This window comes from Acinonyx jubatus, chromosome B3 (genome assembly GCF_027475565.1).
Source record: "Acinonyx jubatus isolate Ajub_Pintada_27869175 chromosome B3, VMU_Ajub_asm_v1.0, whole genome shotgun sequence".
Lineage (NCBI taxonomy): Eukaryota > Metazoa > Chordata > Mammalia > Carnivora > Felidae > Acinonyx > Acinonyx jubatus.
In genome coordinates, this window is record NC_069386.1 from 23505643 (window position 1) to 23525435 (window position 19793).

Sequence of the window (19793 nt, forward strand, 5' to 3'; positions counted from 1 at the left end):
CAGTATTCCATATTCTATGCATACAGGATAGAATGGCTGTCTTCATTACAACTCCTCAGTTTTTCAGTAATAACCTTTGTGCAACTTTATCCTTTGAGTTTCTACTTGCATTGTGTTGATCTTTTCCTTCATCCATTGGCCACAGTAGACTATCTCATTAAAGCAAGATTCCTCACTAGTTCCAGAGATCTTGGCATTTGTGAGGTGTTGAACAAAGACTGCTGAAGAAAGGAACAGGTAAGGGGCCAAGTGAAAGAAAAATTTACAACCTAATGGTGGACAGATGAAAGGAGCATGAGGAAAGGATGGTGCTGGGAATCAAGTGAGCAAAGCAAGACAGAATGTACAGAAGGTAGAATTTTGAAGAATGGAGCTATTAGGACAAGGTCAAACTGTCCTGAAGGTACATTTTAGATACTAGTTCTATAGGATACTAAATAATATCACTAATGTCAAGGAGAAGATAAGAATGTGGACAGTGATCTTTTTTTTTTTTTAAGTTTGTTTATATTGAGAGAAAGCGAGAGCATGAGCATGAGCTGGGAAGGGACAGAGAGAGGGAGAAAGAGAATCCAAAGCAGGCTCCACAGTGCCAGAGCAGAGCCTGATGTGGGGCTCAAACCCATGAACTGTGCAATCATAACCTGAGCTGAAATCAACGGTTGGATACTTAATGGACTGAGCCACCCAGGTGCCCCATGGGTAATCTTTCTTAATGGAGTCTGGGATAGTTCCAGAAATTTATTAAGCATTGTCATTCCCTAATGTTTTAGAAAGGAGTCTGGAAATTTTTGTCTAACCAGTCTAAGTTAGAACCATTTAATTTATAACACGCTTTATTCCTCCAACATTTCACTTGACAAAATTTGTTTTATTTCTGCGTCTTAATAGACTAGAAATAATGAGCTCCTTTTGACAGGGATATTTTCCTATTCATATTTGACTTTCCATTACAGAGCCTAGTATATAGCAGATATGTAATTTTATTTTGTAATTGTGTTGACTAGTTTCTTGTTTAGTGTGTGGATGAGTGAGTTTTTGATGAATTAGTCAATCACTAAAAGGCTAGGAAAGTAAAATTTAAGAGACCCAGTACAAGGTAGCTCCTGTATGATGTTTTTTGGGGGTGTTTTGTCCATGACTGAGGAAATCATAGATTCTTCGGACTCTGCTATGTTGGAATTTGCAAATGTAGATTTTAGTATAGAGAAATTGAATATCTGCTGGATTAGATTTTTTATGATAAAAAAATGGGTTGAGTTATAAATTCCCATTGATAATTGTGAAGGAGTAGAATGCAAATCTTGTTCTCTTTCCTGCTGATATGGCATGTAGCATTGGTGTCCTTTTTTTCTACAGTGTTCCCTCATACAAAAAAATAAATAACCCAAATAGGAAGCTTTACAGATAGAATGAATATATTTTTTTAGTATTTCTCTTTTTTAAAAAACTTTTAATGTTTATTTTTGACAGAGAGAGTGAGAGACAGAACATGATCGGGGGAGGGGCAGAGAGAGAGGGAGATACAGAACCCGAAGCAGGCTCCAGGCTCTGAGCTGGCTTAAACTCACAGACCACGAGATCGTGACCTGAGCCGAAGTCAGACACTCAACTGACTGAGCCACCCAGGCTCCCCAACACTTCTCTGTTGTGGACAGGTCAATGATAAGACATTAAATTGTAGCATGTAGTCACTTACTAATGGCATTTAATTATTAAAAGGAACAATATTGTACAATTTATATGGCTGACATCAGTGAGACAATTCAGTGTCCTTATAATACTATATTAATATTGCTGTTTTTGAATTTTAACTTTTGAAAATTATTCTTTTGTGTATCTATATGCCATTCTACCATGCTAAATATGGTTATTTCCCAAAAGTATGATAGTTATAATCATCTCTGTGACCCAGTGCACTTGTTTAGTATTGAGATTCAGGTGTGTTGGAGAAAAGTTTACTGACTAATGATGTATCAGTTTATGTATTTGTTTCTAATGATAGTCCAGGAGAGAAACAGTGAAGAAAACAAGAAACTAATTGTATGTGAGCTTTTCTTGTTCTTAGGTTTGGAAAGTCTAGAAGAGTAAGAACACTCTCCTTTGTTGAGACCATAAAAAGGTGAAAACTGCCCTTTCAACAGGAGTTGACTAAGTTGTCATAGTGTGTTGATTTCTAGAAAGACAATGAAACAAATAGGATCTGTACTCCTTGCTTTCCTTCTGGCTTTTAGTCAGCTGTTCCAAGTAAGGTTAAGACATCTTCTGACTCATTACCCTTAGACTTCATACCTTCAATAACTTTAGAAAAGGTACTGCTATTAATTCAATTTGGAGTAGTTGTAGATCCAACCAATTCCTTGTTAAATTGTGTCACTGTATCATGGTTTCCTTCATAATATTGTATGTACATTGTCATTCCCTAACTAATGGTTTAGAAATCACTTTTTTTTTAAGTAATCTCTACAGTCAACATGGGGCTAGAACTCATGACTGTGAGATCATGATCCTGAGTCATAGGCTTGAACAACTGACTCAGCCAGGTGCCCCAAGTCTAGAAATCTTTGGCTCAACCTGGACCCCCACACCTTCATACCTCCTTTCTGTTACTGGAGAATGAGCATCTGAATGCATCTATTAATAAAATGGTAAATTTGGGAAAAGATCATTGTTGAATGGCACCCAGATCTGAAGTGTCTCAGGATGGTCAGTACGCCTTAATGTAAATAGCTGCATTCATTGAATCCTATTTGCTTTGGCTCCCTACTTCAAACTCTTAAATGTGTTTATATCCTTATCAATGTACATACCAGTTTTGATTCATTTTATGCCTTGTATTGTGTCTTTTTGCCCCCACAAAAAATACTCAATATAAGATATATATATATATATTTATATCAATTATATATATATTTATATCAATTATATACATTTATATCAATTATATATATATATATATATATATATATATATATATATATATATATTGAGCTCCTACTTGACAGGGATTTTTTCTATTATCTTGTGTTATGCTGCAATGTCTGAAAGTAAGGATTTCATTAAAACTTGTGAAATAAACATGTATAAAAGGATGAGTCATAAATGAGGTCATAAATGATGAGGGAACGAATATAACAATAATGGAGTGATAGTGTGATTCAGATAGACAAATAATGTTATTTGAGTATTTTGGGAATCTCTCCTGTTTGACAATGTTGAAAGAGAAGAACATAAAATTTGATGATTTTCTTTTCCTGAGACGTAGACATGTAGATACTAACTCTGAGAGTAAAGTGGTTTGCACATCTTCCTCAACTTACATTGGGGTTATGTCCTGATAAACATATTGTAAGTTGAAAATGTCATGAGTGGCTCAGTCAGTTGAGCATCTGACTTCAACTCTGGTCATGATATCATGGTCCGTGGGTTCAACCCCCATATTGGAGGGCTCTGTTTTGACAGCTCAGAGCCTAGAGCCTGCTTCAGATTTTGTCTCCCTCTCCCTCTCTGCACCACCACCCTGCTCGCACTCTGTCTCTCTCAGAAATAAATAAATGTTTTAAAAAAGTGTCATGAGTTGGAAATGCATTTAATAAACCCAACATACCAAACATTATAGCTTAGTCTATCGTATTTTAAATATGTTCAGAACATTTACATTAGCCTACAATTGGGAGAAATCATCTAACACGAAGCTTATTTTATAATAAAATGTTGAATACTTCATGTAATTTATTGATCACTGAAAGTGAAAAGCGGAGTGGTTGTATGGGCATAGAGTGGTTATAAGTTCATCACCCGTTTGCACTAATTACCGCCTGGCTGCCTGGGAGCTGCTACTTGCTGTCTCTACCTAGCATCACAAGAGAGTATCATGCTGTATATCACTAGCCTGGGAAAAGGCCAAAATTCAAAATTTGAGCTTCAGTTCTACTGCATATGTACCTTTTTTAGACCAACATAAAATTTAAAAAAAATCATAAGTTGAACCATTATAAGGTAGGGACTGTCTGTATTTTCAAATAATGGGTAAAACCCATTAAAATGTCTGAATTTGGGAAATTCAAATAGGATTGTTCTTGCAGACTCCCTTCTAAGTATATGTTCCTTGTGAATGTTTTATAATTCTCATTTAGCCATGGCACTTGGCTAACTCTTTAATTTTTTCAGGGAAGGGAGAGGACCACCACTGATACCACTTTGGGCCTATCTTCAGGTTTATTGTGATGCAAGGGAAATGCTCTCTCTGCTCCCTGTGGAAATATAAGGGCTCAATTGTGTCATTTGCTGTGACTTTTGTTTGATGCTGCTTAAAAACTACTTTATTCCTAAAATTTTTTTAATTGAGATATAACTGACATACATAGTTATAAGATCTTTATAATATCTGTAAAGTGATATTTAAAGATGATTTAATATATATATATTATATACACATAAATGTATATGTGTATATACACACATAGTTTTATAATTGAAATAATAATTACAGTTACATGTTTTAAATTATATAATTATAATATTTTTTCTATATCCATCTTATGTATATACACACCTCATTTTTCCTTACTGAGTCATTTGGGGTTTTTTGTTTTTGAGTCATTTGTTAATGGACATGTGGATTCTTTCCATACATTGGCTATTATGTGTAATGCTGCTGTGAACATTTGTGTACAGCTGCCTTGTCAAGGTAATTTTATTTCCTTTGGAAATATACTTAGAAGTGGGATTGCTGGTTGATCTGGTATTTCCATTTTAGTCTCTTGAGAAACCTACATACTGTTTTCCATAGTGGGTATATCAATTTACATTTCTATTAATAGTGTACAAGGGTTTCCCTTTCTCTACATTGTCAACAGCATTTATCTCATGTCTTGTTTACAATAGACATCCTAACAATTGTGAGGTAATATCACACTGTGGTTTTGATTTGCATTTCCCTCATGATTTGTGATGTTAAACACTTTCTTATGTACCTGTACATTTGTATCTCTTTGGAATACAGGTTCTTGCCCATTTTTAAATTGGGTTATGTTTTTTGTTTGTTTTGTTATTTAGTTACAGGAGTTCCTTTTATGTTTTGGCTATTAACCTCTTATCAGATACGTGGTTTTCAAATATATTTCTCCCATTATATAGGTTGTCTTTTCATTTTTCTGATGGCCTCCTTTGCTGAGCAGAAGCTGTTTAGTGTGATGTATCCTCACTTATTTATTTTTGCTTTTGGTGTCTCATCCAAAAAGTTATTGCCACCATCAGTGTCAAAGAGTTTATTCCTATGGAGTTTTATGATTTCAGGTCTTACATTCAAGTCTTTAGTACATTTTGACTTGCTTTTTTGTGTATGGTGTAAGATAGGGATCTAATTTTATTTCATTTTATTATTTTTTACATGTGGCTGTCCATGGTTTCCAACACCATTTGTTGAATAGACTATCTTTTCCCTGTTGTGTATTCTTGGCTTCTTTGTTGAAAATTAATTGACCAAAGATGCATGGTTTTGTGTCTGGTCTCTGTATATTGTTCTATTTTTTTATGTTTATTTATTTATTATGAGAGAGAGCACAAGTGAGATGGGGCAGAGAGATAAGAAAGAGAGAATCCCAAGAAGGCTTCATTCTGTCAGTGCAGGGACTGATGTGGAGCTCAAACTCACAAACTGTGAGATCATGACCTGAACCAAAACCAAGAGTGGGATGCTTTACTGACTGAGCTACCCAGGCACCCCTGTATATTGTTCTCTTGATCTCTGTGTCTGTTTTTATGTCAATACTGTCCTGTTTTGATTATTATAGCTTTGCAATATAGTTTAAAATTAGGAAGTGTGATACCTCTGGCTTTGTTGTTTATCAAGATGCCTTTGGCTATCCAGAATCTTTTCTGGTTTCATAAAAATTTCATAATTTCCCTACTTTTGTGAAATATTCAATTGGTGTTATTATAGAGATTGCATTTAATCTGTGGATTGATTTGAGTGTATGGACATTTTAACTATTCTTCCAATCCATGAAAACAGAGTATCTTCTCATTTATTTGTTTCATTTTCATTTTCTTTCATTAATGTTGTGCAGTTTTCAGTGAGCAGATTTTCACCTTGTTTCAATTTATTTCCAAGTATTTTATTATTCTTGATGCTATTGTAAATTAGATGATTAATTTCTCCTTTTTAACTTTTTTAAAGTTTATTTATTTATTTTGAGAGAGAGAGAGAGTGTGAGCAGGGGAGAGGCAGAGAGAGAGAGAGAGAGAGAGAGAGAGAGCGAGGATCCCAAGCGGGCTCTGCACTGCCAGCACAGAGCCTGATGTGGGGATTGAACTCAAACCACAAGATCACAACCTGAGCAGAAACCAAGAGTTGGACACTTAACTGTCTGAACCTCCCAGGTATCTAATTTCTCCTTTTGATAGTTTATTGTCAGTATATAGAAACAGGACTGATTCCTGTATATTGATTTTTGTATCCTGCAATTTTACTGAAATTGTTTACTAGTTTTAAAGGTTTTTTGTTGGATTCTTTGCAATTTTTTATATATAATATCATGTCATCTGCAAATAGTGACAGTTTTCCTTTTTCTTTCTGATCTGTATTCCTTTTATTTATTTTTCTTACCTAATTGCATTGTCTGGGATTTCTAGTACTGTGCTGAATAAAAGTGGCAAGAGTGGCATTTTTGTCTTTCTTAGAGGAAAAGCTTTCTGCTTTTTACTATTGAGTATGATGTTAGCTGTGGGTGTGCCATACATGGCTTTTTTTAAATATTGTAATATATTTCCTGTAAACCCACTTTTATGAGAGTTTTTATCATGAAGAGATGATGATTTTTTTTTCAAATGCTTTTCTGCATCTGAGCTGATTCTATGACTTCTTTCTTTCATTTTGTTTTTATGGTATATTTATTGATTTGCAGATGCTGAACCATACTTGCATCCTTGGAATAAATCTCATTTGATCATGGTCTGTGATCTTTGTAATGTTTTGTTGAATTTGGTTTGCTGATACTTTGTTGAAAAGTTTTACATCTGTATCCATCAGGGATATCAGCCTGTAATTTTCTTGTGTGTCCTTGTGTAGTTTTGGTATCAGGGTAATGCTGGCCTCATAAAATGAGTTTGGGAGTGTTCCCTTCTCTAGGTTTTGGAAGATTTTAAGAAGGGTTGATATTAGTTCTTACTCAAATGTTTGGTAGAATTTACTAGTGAAGCCATCTGGTCCTGGACTTTTCTTCGTTGGGATGTTTTTGACTACTGATTGAGACTCCTTATGAGTAATTAATCTGTTCAGATGTTTTCTTTTTCCATGATTCAGTCTTGAAGTTTTATGTTTTTTAGAACTTTGTCTATTTCTTCTAGATTATCCAGTTTGTTGGCATACATTGTTTATAATACTCTTATGATTCTTTGTATTTCTATGTCTCAGCCATTATGTCTCTTCTTTTATAATTTTATTTATTTGAGTCTGCCTTTTTCTTGGAAAGTCTAGTGGAAGGTTTTTTCTGTTTTGGTTATCTTTCACAAAAACTTGCTCTAAGTTTCACTGGCATTTTCTATTGTCTTTAGTCTCTATGAATTTCTGCTGTGATCTTTTTTATTTCTTTCCTTTTATTAACTTTTGGCCTAGTTTGTTCTTTTCCTTGTTCCTTGAAGTGTAAAGTTTGTTTATTTGAAATCATTTTTTTTCTGATTGTAGGTGTTTACCACAATAAATTACCCTCTTAACACTGCTTTTGCTGCATACTTAAGTTTTTTTATGTTGTATTTCCATTTTAGTTTGTCTCAGGATATTTCTTTATTTGTCTTTTGATTTTTTTCTTTTGTTTTTTTGGATATATTTGTAAATTTTACAGTTTGCTTGTAATTGATTTCTAGTTTAATACCATTGTGCTAAGAAAAGCTGTTTAATGGGAGTTCAATCTTCTTAATTATTAAGACTTGTTTTGCAGTCTAGTATCTGTCTCATAGAACAATTTGTATTCTGCTGTTTTTGAATAGAATGTTCTGTGTATATCTGTTAAGTATATCTTGTCTAATACATAGTTGAAGTTCAGTGTTTCCTTATTGATTTTCCATCTGAATGATCTAATCATTGTTCAAAGTGTGTTATGGAAGTTCCCTGCTATTTATTGTATTGTGTATTTTTCCTTTGGATCTGTCAATATTTGTATATTTAGGTGTTAATGTTGGGTGTATAAGTATTGACAATTGTCATATCCTCTTAATGAGGATATGTCATATCCTCTTAATCCCTTTATCCTTATATGTCATATCCTCTTAATCCCTTTATCCTTATATAATGACTTTCTATGTCTCTTCTTACAAACTTTGGCTTGAAATATATTTTTTTCTAATATAAGTATAGCTATCCCTTCATTATTTTGGTTTTTATTTGCAGGGAATATCTCTTTCCATTCATTCATTTTCATTCTGTGTGTGTCTTTAAAGCTTACTTGAATCTCTTCTAGGCAATATATAGTTGGGTCTCGTTTGTTTATTTAATTTTATTTTTAATTAAAAAATCAATTAAGCCACTTTGTCTTTTGATTGGACATATTAACCATTTGCATTTAATGTACTTATTGAGGGGTGAGTGTGAGCATCGCACTGGGCTCTGTGCTGACAGCTCAGAGCCTAGAGACTGCTTCAGATTTTGTGTCTCCCTCTCTCTCTGTCCCTCCCCAACTCGTGCTCTGTCTCTCTCTCTCAAAAATAAATTAAAATTATAAAAAAAAACACAAAAGGTTAATGTACTTATTGATAGGTTTGGACTTAATGGTGCCAATTTAATTGTTTTCTAAATTGTTGTTTTGTAATGCCTTTGTTTCATTTCTCCTCTCTTAATCTATTATTTTGTAATGTTAAAATTTTTTATAGCAGCATGCTTTGACACCTTTCTTTTTATCTTATGTGTATCTAGTATAGACTTGTCCTTTGTGGTTACCATGAGGATTACATAAAATGTCTTTTATGTACAGCAGTCTATTTTAAGCTAATAACTTTAAATGTATACCAATGTGCCCCTAACACAACATATTACGTTTTTGATGTCACAGTTGGCATCTTTTTTACATTGTCTATCCATCAACAAATTATTGTTATTATAGTTGTTTAATTGTTTCTTTTAATCTTTATTGTAGTTATAAGTGATTTACTCATTACTATTACAACCTTAGACTATTCTCAATTTATATTTTCATGTTTACTAGTAATTTTTATACTTTAATATGGTTTCTTATGATTAATTAATATCTTTTTGGTTTCAGCCTGAAGAACACCCTTGAACTTTTATTATAGGGCTGTTCTGGTGGTGATAAACTCTTTGATCTTTTGTTTTCCTGGAAAGTTCTTAATCTCTTTTAATTCTGAGGTCTGAGGAACTACTTTGCTGGGCAGAGTATTCTTGCTTTGTTTTGTTTTGTTTTTTTTTTAAGCAGTTTGAATATATCCTTATACTCTCTCTTGTCAGTAAGGTTTCTGTTGAAAGATTTATTGATAGTCTTATGGAGGTTGCCTTGTATGTAACAAGTTCCTTTCTCTTGCTGCTTTTAAGATTTTATTCCTAGTCTTTGAAAATGTAATTAGAATGTGTTTTTTATGAATCTTTTTGGGTTTCTCTTATGTAGTATTTTCTGGAATTTGTGGATCTGGATATCTGTTTGTGGATCTGGATATCTGTTTCTTTCCCCATTTTAGGGAAGTTTTCAAGCATTATTTCTTTGAAAAAGCCTTCTGATCCTTGTTTCTATCTCTTCTTTTTCTGAGACATCTATAATGTGTATTATTGGTCACATTGCTTGTGTTTCCTAAGTCTGTTAAGCTATCTTCACTTTTTCAATAATTTTCTACTCTGACCGGATAAATTACCGTTTCCTCAATTTTGCTAATTTTTCTTTCACTTGTTTTAGTCTACTTTTAGACCCTTCTATATGTAGTTTTTTAGTTTAGTTATTGTATTCTTTAGCTTTGTGAATTTAGTTTGCTACTTTTTTGTTTACAGTTTTTGAGGTATACCTACATACAATGTTACATTAGTCTTAGATGTACAACAGAGTGATTTGACAATGCTGTACATTATGTAGTGCTCACTACAGGAAGTGTAGTTAACCATCTATCACCATACAAAATTATTGCAAGATTATTGACTATATATTTCCTATGCTGTACTTTTACTAGTGACTTATTTTATAACTGAATATTTGTACCTTTTAATCTCTTTAACCTGTTTAGCTCATCCCCCAACCCTCTCCTCTGGCAATCATCAGTTCTCTGTATTTATGAGACTATTTCTGTCTATGTGTGTGGGGTGTGTGTGTATGTGTGTTCATTTCTTTTGCTTTTTGGATCACACATATAAGTGAAATCATATGGTATTTTTCTTCCTTTGATTTATTTCACTTATAATACCCTCTAGGTACATCTGTGTTGTTGTGAATGGCTAGATTTCATTCTTTTTTACAACTGAGTAACATTCTATTGTATATGCATGACACATCATCGTTATCCATTAATCTGCTTGATACATTAAAGAAAAAAAAAATTAGGGGCCTCTGGCTGGCTCAGTCAGTAGAGAGTGAGACTACTGATCTCAGGTTGTAGGTGCAAACCACACATTAGGTGTAGAGATTACTTAAGAATAAAATATTTTAAAAATTTTTACTATCTCTGTTGAAATTTTCACTTTGTTTATGCATTGCTCTCCTGACCTTGGTGAATATGTCTGTGATCATTATTTTGAACTCTCTTATCAGATAAATAACTTACCTTTTAATTAGATTTGTTAACATTAATTAGATTTATTAGACAGAATAGTCTCTTCTAGATGAACCTCATTGATCAATTCAGCCTAAGTTCCTAGTTATCTTTCAAAGCTTTGTGATGTCCAAGCCTTCTTTGTGGCTCTCATTAGTCGTGGATGTAGCAAGACTCATCAGTGTCTGTACCAAAGGGGAGGATCACAATCAGCACCTAATTACAGGCTGATTAGAACCTTGCATCTTAGGCAGCAGGTGGGAAACTATATAGTTAAACAACTTCCAGAGGTTAACCTGTGATATGGACTTTTTTGTCTGTTCCCTTGGATGTGGGCCTGGATATATGGCCATTGGAGTGTGCTCCTAAACCATTAAAAACTACTTTGCAAAGTCCTGTGGAACTTGTGAATGCAAGCCCTCTTGGCTGTTAGAGCCAGGTGATCTTGCGGCCTGTCCCTCAGGTGACTGCTACAAAAACTGGGGCACCAGATATGTGTAGAAAGTTCTTCCAGGGATATAATGGTAATTTGGTTTTATTATTGGAGTGGGATAAAGGGAGAAGGTGTGAGATGTGTCCACCCACTTCCTTGTCCTCTGTGGAAGATTTCAGCCAGATTCTAGATGTTTGCCAGATTAGAAGCCTGGCCCCCAGGCAGCAACTTTTATAGTATTCAGATAAACCTCTTATGGGAAAGCTAGGGAAATGGGCAATTTTATTTTCTCCTTATGAACTGATATCTGATGGGATAGCCTCTTAGAAATTGCTTATTTGTTTGCTACAGGCCTGTGGGACTTGTGAATGGAAACCCTTTTAGCTATGGAGTCAGACTGACCCTCAGTTCACAGCTATGAAAGCTCACTAGACTAGTGAGAGGAGGCAGTGGTGTCTACTTCCCAGTCTGTGGGAAAGATGATGGCCAACCCCTAGAGCATACTAAATTAGATGACTGGCCTTTAGGCAGCAACTTTCAAATAATGCAGGGAAGTCTTTTTTCAGAGAAAAACTGTGAGATGGGCAATTTCGCCTGTTTTCTCCTGGGCTGATTCCTGGATTGATAGCCCTGATGAATGAATGCTTGCATGCCTGGTAAGAATTACTTCTTTGTTTGCTATACTCTTGTGAGGTTTTTGGATGCAAGCTTCCTTGGCTTTTAGAGCTAGGGGTTTTGTAAACCCAACCCTCTCTCTGGTGGGAGTCTTAAAAGTTGGGGTGCTAGATATAAGGTTCAAGCCCTTTGCTATTCAGGAAGTAGCTAGAAGTTGGGGGTTGCTTAATGATTGATTGTTATCCTTGGGGTTTGTTTATGGTGACAGTGTGTCTCCGCCTGTACTACCTGTTTCCGTGTGGCGAGTTTCTCATTTGTCCAACGTGTAGGAGTAGCTAGCTAGTTTCTAGATCTCTTTCAGAGGAAATTGCCCAATATATAGCTATACATTCAGTCTGTCTGAGAAAGGAGATAAGCTCAGGAGTCTCCTGAGTCAAATCTTGACTGGTTCTCAATAGTTTGAATTGTGGTTCTCAGTCAACATTTTTGCCTTTGCTCTAACATTATTTTTTTTTCCAAATTCAAAGTATTTTCTTCAATAGTATTTTTAATAACGCAAGTTTATTTGACCTTGGTAAAATGCCTTACTTTAATGACAGTAAAAATATTTACTTCTGCCAGATCTTTTCCTCAGGTGTGAAATCATTATTCAGGAGTTGTATTTTAGTTCTTTGTGGACTTAGTCTTTCATATAAGGATTGCTTAACTTTAAAACAGAACTAAATTAAGAACATATAATAGTGGAATATCAGAGAAAATTTCATTAGCTACACAAATACATATGTCCTTCACTGTTTTTTTTTTCTTTAAATATATTTTAGTTTATTGATTTCCAATTTTTATTATGGTTATTAAACATATTCTCTATTAGTTGAATGATTTTTGAGACTTGGTTTTTGGCCTAATATGTGGTTGATCTTGGTAAATTTGAACAAAGTACAGTTGTTCTAAAATCCTTGGCTATAGTGTTTTATAAATGTCCATTAGGAGAGGGTTGGTGGTGGTCACATCTTCCATGACTGATATTTTATCTTGTACTATAAATTACTGAAAGAGTTGAAGTTAAATTCATCAGTTATGATTGTGAATTTGTGTTCTACTTCATGTCTTTTGGTTTCATTTCACATAATTTGAAACTTTTATTAGTCACAAACATTCATGATTATTAATGTATTCCTTATAATTTGACCCTCTTATATTATAAAATGTCTCTATCTCTGGTAACATAGTCTTGAAATTTATCTGAAATCAATATAGCCACTCTAGCCTTCTTATGCTTCCTGTTTGTATGGAAATCTTATCTTTTTTTTTTTAGCCTGTATGTTTATATGTAAAGCTTTGTCATTTTAGATGGCATATAGTTAGTATATGTTTTAAGCTTTAGCAGTTGGATTAGTTATTAAATTTACATTTAATTTTTGAAACAATAGATTAATATCTACCATTTTTATCATTTATTTTTAAGTCTGAACTCTCCTGCATTGTCTCTCTCCTGTTTGTTTTTGTTGTTGTTGTTGTTGTTGTTCTTTTGTTTCCTCTTTCCTACGTTCTTTGGTTGTTTGAATTTCTTTTTCAGAATTCCATCTTTTTTTACCTTTTTAACTCTACCTCTTTATATATTTTAGGGAGTATTCTAATGATTAAGATATAGATATTTAATTGTTTGCAATATTTTGAGACTAAATCTTATATTACTTTACAAAACACAAGAATCTTGCAACCATATATGTCCATTTTCCTAGTCTCTGACCCTTTTTATGCTAGTTGTCAGATATCACATGCGCCATTAATCCTACAGCCAATGGTAAAATTGTTCTAAGTAGGTATATTTTTGAAAACATCATTTTCAAACAAAGTTCAAAACATTTTCAAAACAAAAATTCTATTTATTTATTAACCAGTTCCAGTGGTCTTCTATCCTGAAGATCCATGTTGCCTGCTGTTATTATTATCTGCCTTCCCAATGAAATTTCTTTAGCACTAGCACTACTGGTGATAATCTTTCTCTGTTTTCTTCTATGTCATAGGTTTCTTCTATCTGAGAATGTCTTTATTTAGCATTAAAAATTTTTTTTTAAGTTTGTTTAGTTTTGAGAGAGAGACAGTGAGCAGGGAGGGGCAGAGAGAGGGGGAAACACAGAATCTGAAGCAGGCTCCAGGCTCTGCGCTCTCAGCACAGAGCCCAATGCAGGGCTTGAACTCAAGAACTGGAAGATCATAACCTGAACCGAAGTCAGATGCTCAATTGAACCACCCAGGTGCCCCTTTATTTAGCATTTTTTAAGCATTCTTTAGTGAGGTATATTGTTACTGAATATAGAATTATGGTTTGACTTTTTTATCCCTAGAATTTTAAAGATAATATTAAAGACAATATTGCATATTTTTTAAATTTTTTATTTATTTGTTTTTTAACATTCACTTTTGAGAGAGAGAGACAGCATGTGTGGGGGAGGGGCAGAGAGAGAGTCCAGTTGCAGAATTGAAAGCAGGCTCCAGGCTCTGAGCTGTCAGCACAGAGCCCAACATGGGGCTCAAACCCATGAACTGTGAGGTCATGACCTGATCCAAAGTCAGACCCTTAACCAACTGAGCCACGCAGGCACCCCTGTTTTTTTTAATGTTTGTGTATTTTTGAGAGAGAGAAAGAGAGTGAGCATAGGTGGGGGAGGGGCAGACAGAGGAAGACACAGAATATGAAGCGGGGTCCTGGCTCTGAGCTTTCAGTGTGGAGCCGGCCGATGGGCTCAAACTCACAAACTGAGATCATGACCTGAGCTGAAGTCAGATGCTTAACCAATGAGCCACCTAGGTGCCCGTTGCATAATTTTTTCATTGAATATAACCACTTTCTTTGGATTGCAGAAACAAAACTTTGGCTAACAAAGCAGGATTTGATACTTTAACAAAGGTTATTTCTGAAGAGCTCTTAACAGTTTTATTTGTCTTCCTCTCTGTTTCTCTTTCACAGTTTTGATAAAATGAGCTCCTTTGGCAGGGAATATATATATATATATATATATATATTCTTATACACAACGTTTTATATAATATAATCATACCATGTTTTTCAATGACTGGTTTAGCTTTCATATTTACAGTGAAAAAGTAAGAGAGTGTGTGGATGATTATGTTAAGGAGAAAAACCAAGAGAAAGTGATTAGGGTGAATTGATGATAGAAATATCATTTCATTTAATTAATTGGTAACCCTACCATTATGGTCAGAGAATAGAAATATGGAATATTTTGTGTAGTGTACACTATTATTAACATTTTATGTGACTTCTCTTACTGTAGAATTAATCTACTCTTGAAATACCATCTTTTTATTGAAGATAAGTGGGACATAGGCATGTTACAACTTGTGAATTTGGGAAATATAAAATTTTATTTGAATGGCATTTTTTTGTCACTTTGGCATGACTCCCACATGTCAACCCCATGACAATCATTCAAGAAAGTAAAGCTGTTGCAGTTTTTGCCATGCATACCATCAAAACATATGATTATTCTATGATGTTATGAGAAATTTAGAAATAAAATTCCAGTGGACATGTAAGATAAATATTCCATGTTTTTGTGGAAACAAATGCTCAGGCTTGAGCAACACTATGATGTTGTTATGTCTTATGTTAATGATTCTTAAATTCTGCCCAATTCTACTTTTATCTCTCATCCATCTATCTACCTATCGATTTATTTTCCATAATCTGTCTGTAGTATATCTTGACCTATCAATAATCTATCATCCATCTTACTCCATCTTACTTGTTTACCTATCATCTATCTATGTATCTGCCTGTCTATATATCTTTTTTTAAATGTTTATTTATTTTGAGAGAGAGACAGAGAGATAGTGTGAGTGGTGGAGGGGCAGAGAGAGAGGGAGACACAGAATCCAGGCTCTAAGTTGTCAGCACAGAGCCTGATCCAGGGATCTAACTCATGAACTGTGAGATGCTAACCTGAGCTGAAGTCAGACACTCAACCCACTGAGCCACCTGGGCACCCCTGCCTGTCTATGTATCTAATGGCAGGATGGATATATAGTTATAAGAGGCAGAAGAACATAGAAATGGAGGACCAAGGGAGTTACTTTGCATGTGTGTGGACAGTGGTAACAGTGGTCTCTTTGGTGATGATGTACAGAAAGAGAAAGCAAAAAGAAAGCATGACTACTGAGGGCCATTAAGTCAGAGACCTACCCAGAAAGAATTCTGGCCTTATTACTATACTTGATTTCAGAAAATCAGAACAAAGCTTCCTCATCCTATAGGCTGGAAATGGGAAAATTTAAACTAAATATAATGACTCTGCTTTTCCTGCCTTCCATATTTTAATAATCAAGTTTTAATTACTTGGAATTATTGCCTCAGTCTGTATTATACTAGACCATGAATTGGCAAATCTTTTCTGTAAAGGATCAAATGACAGTTTTACTTTTTCAGGCTGTATAATCTCTGTTGCAATTAATCCATCCTGCTGTTGTAGTATGAAAGCAGATAAACACAGTGTGTAATTGAATAAGTGTTGCCATATTCCAGTAAAACTGTTTACAACAGCAGCCTATGGGCTTGAATTACCAATTCCTGAACTATAGCATTGGTTAAACAAGAACCTGAACTATGATCAGATTAACTCAGACACATAGTAAAAATATCTAAGAATTACTTCTCCATTTTATTTTCATTAAAATTATTTTCTCTCCTTTGCCATATTTTCTTCACAAGAGAGTCCTATGAATGTTACATTCCACCATAATCTAAACAATGTAAAACCAGCACTGTATAAAGAATTAGAGTGACATGAACTCCTTTCCTGTTATAACCAATAAATTATATTTCAAAATTGAATGTATTTCTCTCATATTCCATCTGTAAGTTTGCCAAGGAATTTGTGACCAAAATCTTGCCTGATTTCTTTTCTCCTTCAGCATAGTTTGAATCAAAATGGTATCTCTGAGCTTTCTTCATTGTATCCAGCCTCCTTATGCAATGACTTTAGTCTATTCTGATTTCATCTGAGCAGTTGTAATTGTTTCAGCATCCCAGAACAGGATTCATATATTCTAAATCTATTATTTAACCTAGTTTATAAAACTTGAAATAGTCAACAGTACACGTTTTCCAAGTTTACTCTTGTTTTCTCATGTTAATTGCATGGAGGGGTTAGACGAGAAAAAGTCTCTAAAATCTGGTAACTTAAAATTATAGTTGGGCTATTTCTGTTTTTGAAGTCAAATAAAATATATATTTACTTAAAATTTATATGACCAATTTTGTGTTAATATTCTATGAAAGCCTCACTCAGATAAGCATCCCAGTACATAATTGGGATATAGATAGGAATAATTCAGAAAAGATAAGCATTGTGAATGGCCAAGAGCATATAATATGCTCAACCATACCAATCTTTATAACAAATATATATGAAGTAATTATAAAGTATTATAAATATATAATAAAATTAAATGTATTTTTGCACATACACACACACACACACACACACCCATAATGCAATAAGTCATCAATTGTCTTTTTTCACCTATCAGATTAAAGTTATATCTGTTAACCAACCATGGAAAATTTGGCAGTCCTGGTGTTTTATAATCTTTCCAGGGGACAGTGGAAAATAGATGGAAATTAGCACATTTTGGCTAACAATTTTATTTTTAAAAATTTACTTAAGTGTTCAAAGATGTATGTAAACTCAAGGATAATCATTACAGCCTTAGTTGTACTTGTAAAATTGTTAGTAACCTGTTTATCTAAAGTCATGATTTTAAGTAAATTAATGTTGATACATTTATTCAACTTGTTTATATTCTATTCTATCTGGTAATGTATGTTTAAATTAATTGGTGTGAAAACCCAGGCTTTATATACCCATTATTGAGTACCAAGTATGTTTGAGGCAATAACATTGTATTTCATTCTTGTAAAATGATATACAAATGTGATTGTGCAGATACGGTCAATAAACCAATTTTATAGGAAGAATATTTTAAAATGTTGATAATGAGTTCTGGTCATTATTTTGCTATTTCATTTTTGTGTTTGTGTGTGTGCGTGTGTGTGGTTTCAAATACATGTATTTCAATTACAAATAGCATTTATTGAGTTGTTAGTGTAGGTACCAAATGCCAAGATAAATGCTTTCATGAACTATCTCAATGCTAATAGTAATTGTACAGATATTTATTACTTTTTAAAAAATAAAATAGAAACAGTCTGTGCTAGAAACTGAGGCTGATTGTGTAAATAGGCTGTGTTTGATTATGTGATTCATACTATTACTTTCAACTTAAAAAAAAAAAAAACACAACCCTATGGTATAACAGCCATTGGAAGATAATTAAAAATGCTTGTATTTTGCCTAATCTGTTGAGTAAAACAATGTTTTGGGGAAGAATGCATATTTCTGAGGTTATATTCATTTTCCCTGTGTTTTTAAGGTCAGAGCCATAAGAATTTTCCAGTGCAATTCCTCATGCTAAAAAGTATAAGTATTGAGATATTGTAAGAATAGGAGAAAATTATGCCAAGATATTGGTTTGTGGAAAATTCCATGGTGTAAAGCTACAGACAATGATCTCTGGAAATATGGGGAGGCATTGCTTAGGAGATGGGATACTGTCTTCCTCAGCAGAAACCACTTCATAGATAGAGCTCTGGGATCCCATGGGAGCACAGTTCAAAGTACAAACCAATGGCCAACAGGAAGAGTGTCACTAAATGGAAGAAACCACCTTTGGAAGAGATATAATGATAGGCAATATCCAAACATAAATACTGCAGATAGTAGGGGGAAAGCCAGTGAGGATCTCAGAGTGAAGAAACAATCCCCAACTGATAGAAACTTAAATGTTATAATCTCATATTGGAATATTTTGTGTGTGTAATTTATGACCATATAGTCTGGATTCTAAACTATCTCCTTTGACTATATGTTTCATAATCAGTTCACTTTCCCCCAGTTATCTCCATTCATTCTAACCCTTTTCTAAAGTGCACACTTCGTGTTTTGCAAGTATAATTATCAACTCATAGCTAATAGCTAAAATGTTGGCCAAAATAATAAAGAGAATTGTGACAAATTCTGCCTGACTATGCCACAACAGTGGCTAGATTATGTTTAGAAAAATTGGTTTATAGTTTCTAACTTTGCCTTTTTATCTTCTGGTATTTTGAGGGGAAATGGACTACTTAAGATACTCCCAGCTGGGGCTCTGGAACATCGTGGAAACCGAAGGAGGAGTAGAAGTACAGAAGGAGAAAGCTTTCATAGATGGGTAAGACTGCGTCTGTTGAAGAGGACTGCTGGACACTGAGCAGTGAGCCATCTCTGGTTTGACTGATAAAATTCAGAGATGTGTGAACATGTAAAATCTCTTTAAGAATGAAAAGAACTGGTTAATAATAATGATGTTTATAACATTAATCTGTGAATGAACGAGTGAATGAATGGATAAGTAGTGTAGAAACTGAAGTCCCATTAGACATAAAGTTGTAATAAATGTGGTAGAAATGATATAAAATATTTGGGAATGATCATAATAATTGTTTCAACCAAGAAACATCAAAGGATGCTAAAACTTCTTGGAGAAAGTTTGAGGAGAAACAAGATACTTTTATAGATTGTTATTATCTCCTCCATGATATACTTATTATTTACAAAGAGAAGATAACTTAGTGGTGGAGAACCTGGTAGACACTACCTGAATTAAGTAAGAGATAAAAGATAATACCATCAGTGATGGAATCATCTGGCATCACTATAGGAAGCACCTAGAAGAACCTAGCCTTATTTCTGTAGTATCTCAGACAAAAGTGAATAAATGTGAATCAACTCTGGAGAAAATATTAGATTCAGCTGGCATGACATTATACAAAACAAAAAACCCCTCCACAAAAACACTGGGATTTAGTCTTTAAACATAGTATCACTGAGGAAGTATTCTAGATTAAGTTAGACTAAATAGATATGAAAACTGAATACAA

General features: G+C 34.0%; 1 long non-coding RNA gene across 4 annotated transcripts in view; it reads left to right on the top strand.

Moving 5' to 3' along the window:
* Positions 1–9655: 9655 nt before the first annotated feature.
* LOC128315887 (uncharacterized) overlaps positions 9656–19793 on the top strand; it is a 33772-nt gene continuing 23634 nt past the window's right edge. For all 4 annotated transcript variants that reach the window (XR_008299018.1, XR_008299015.1, XR_008299016.1 and 1 more), the window contains exon 1: positions 9656–19084. This is a non-coding gene — a long non-coding RNA (uncharacterized LOC128315887). The remainder of the gene's footprint in view (positions 19085–19793) is intronic.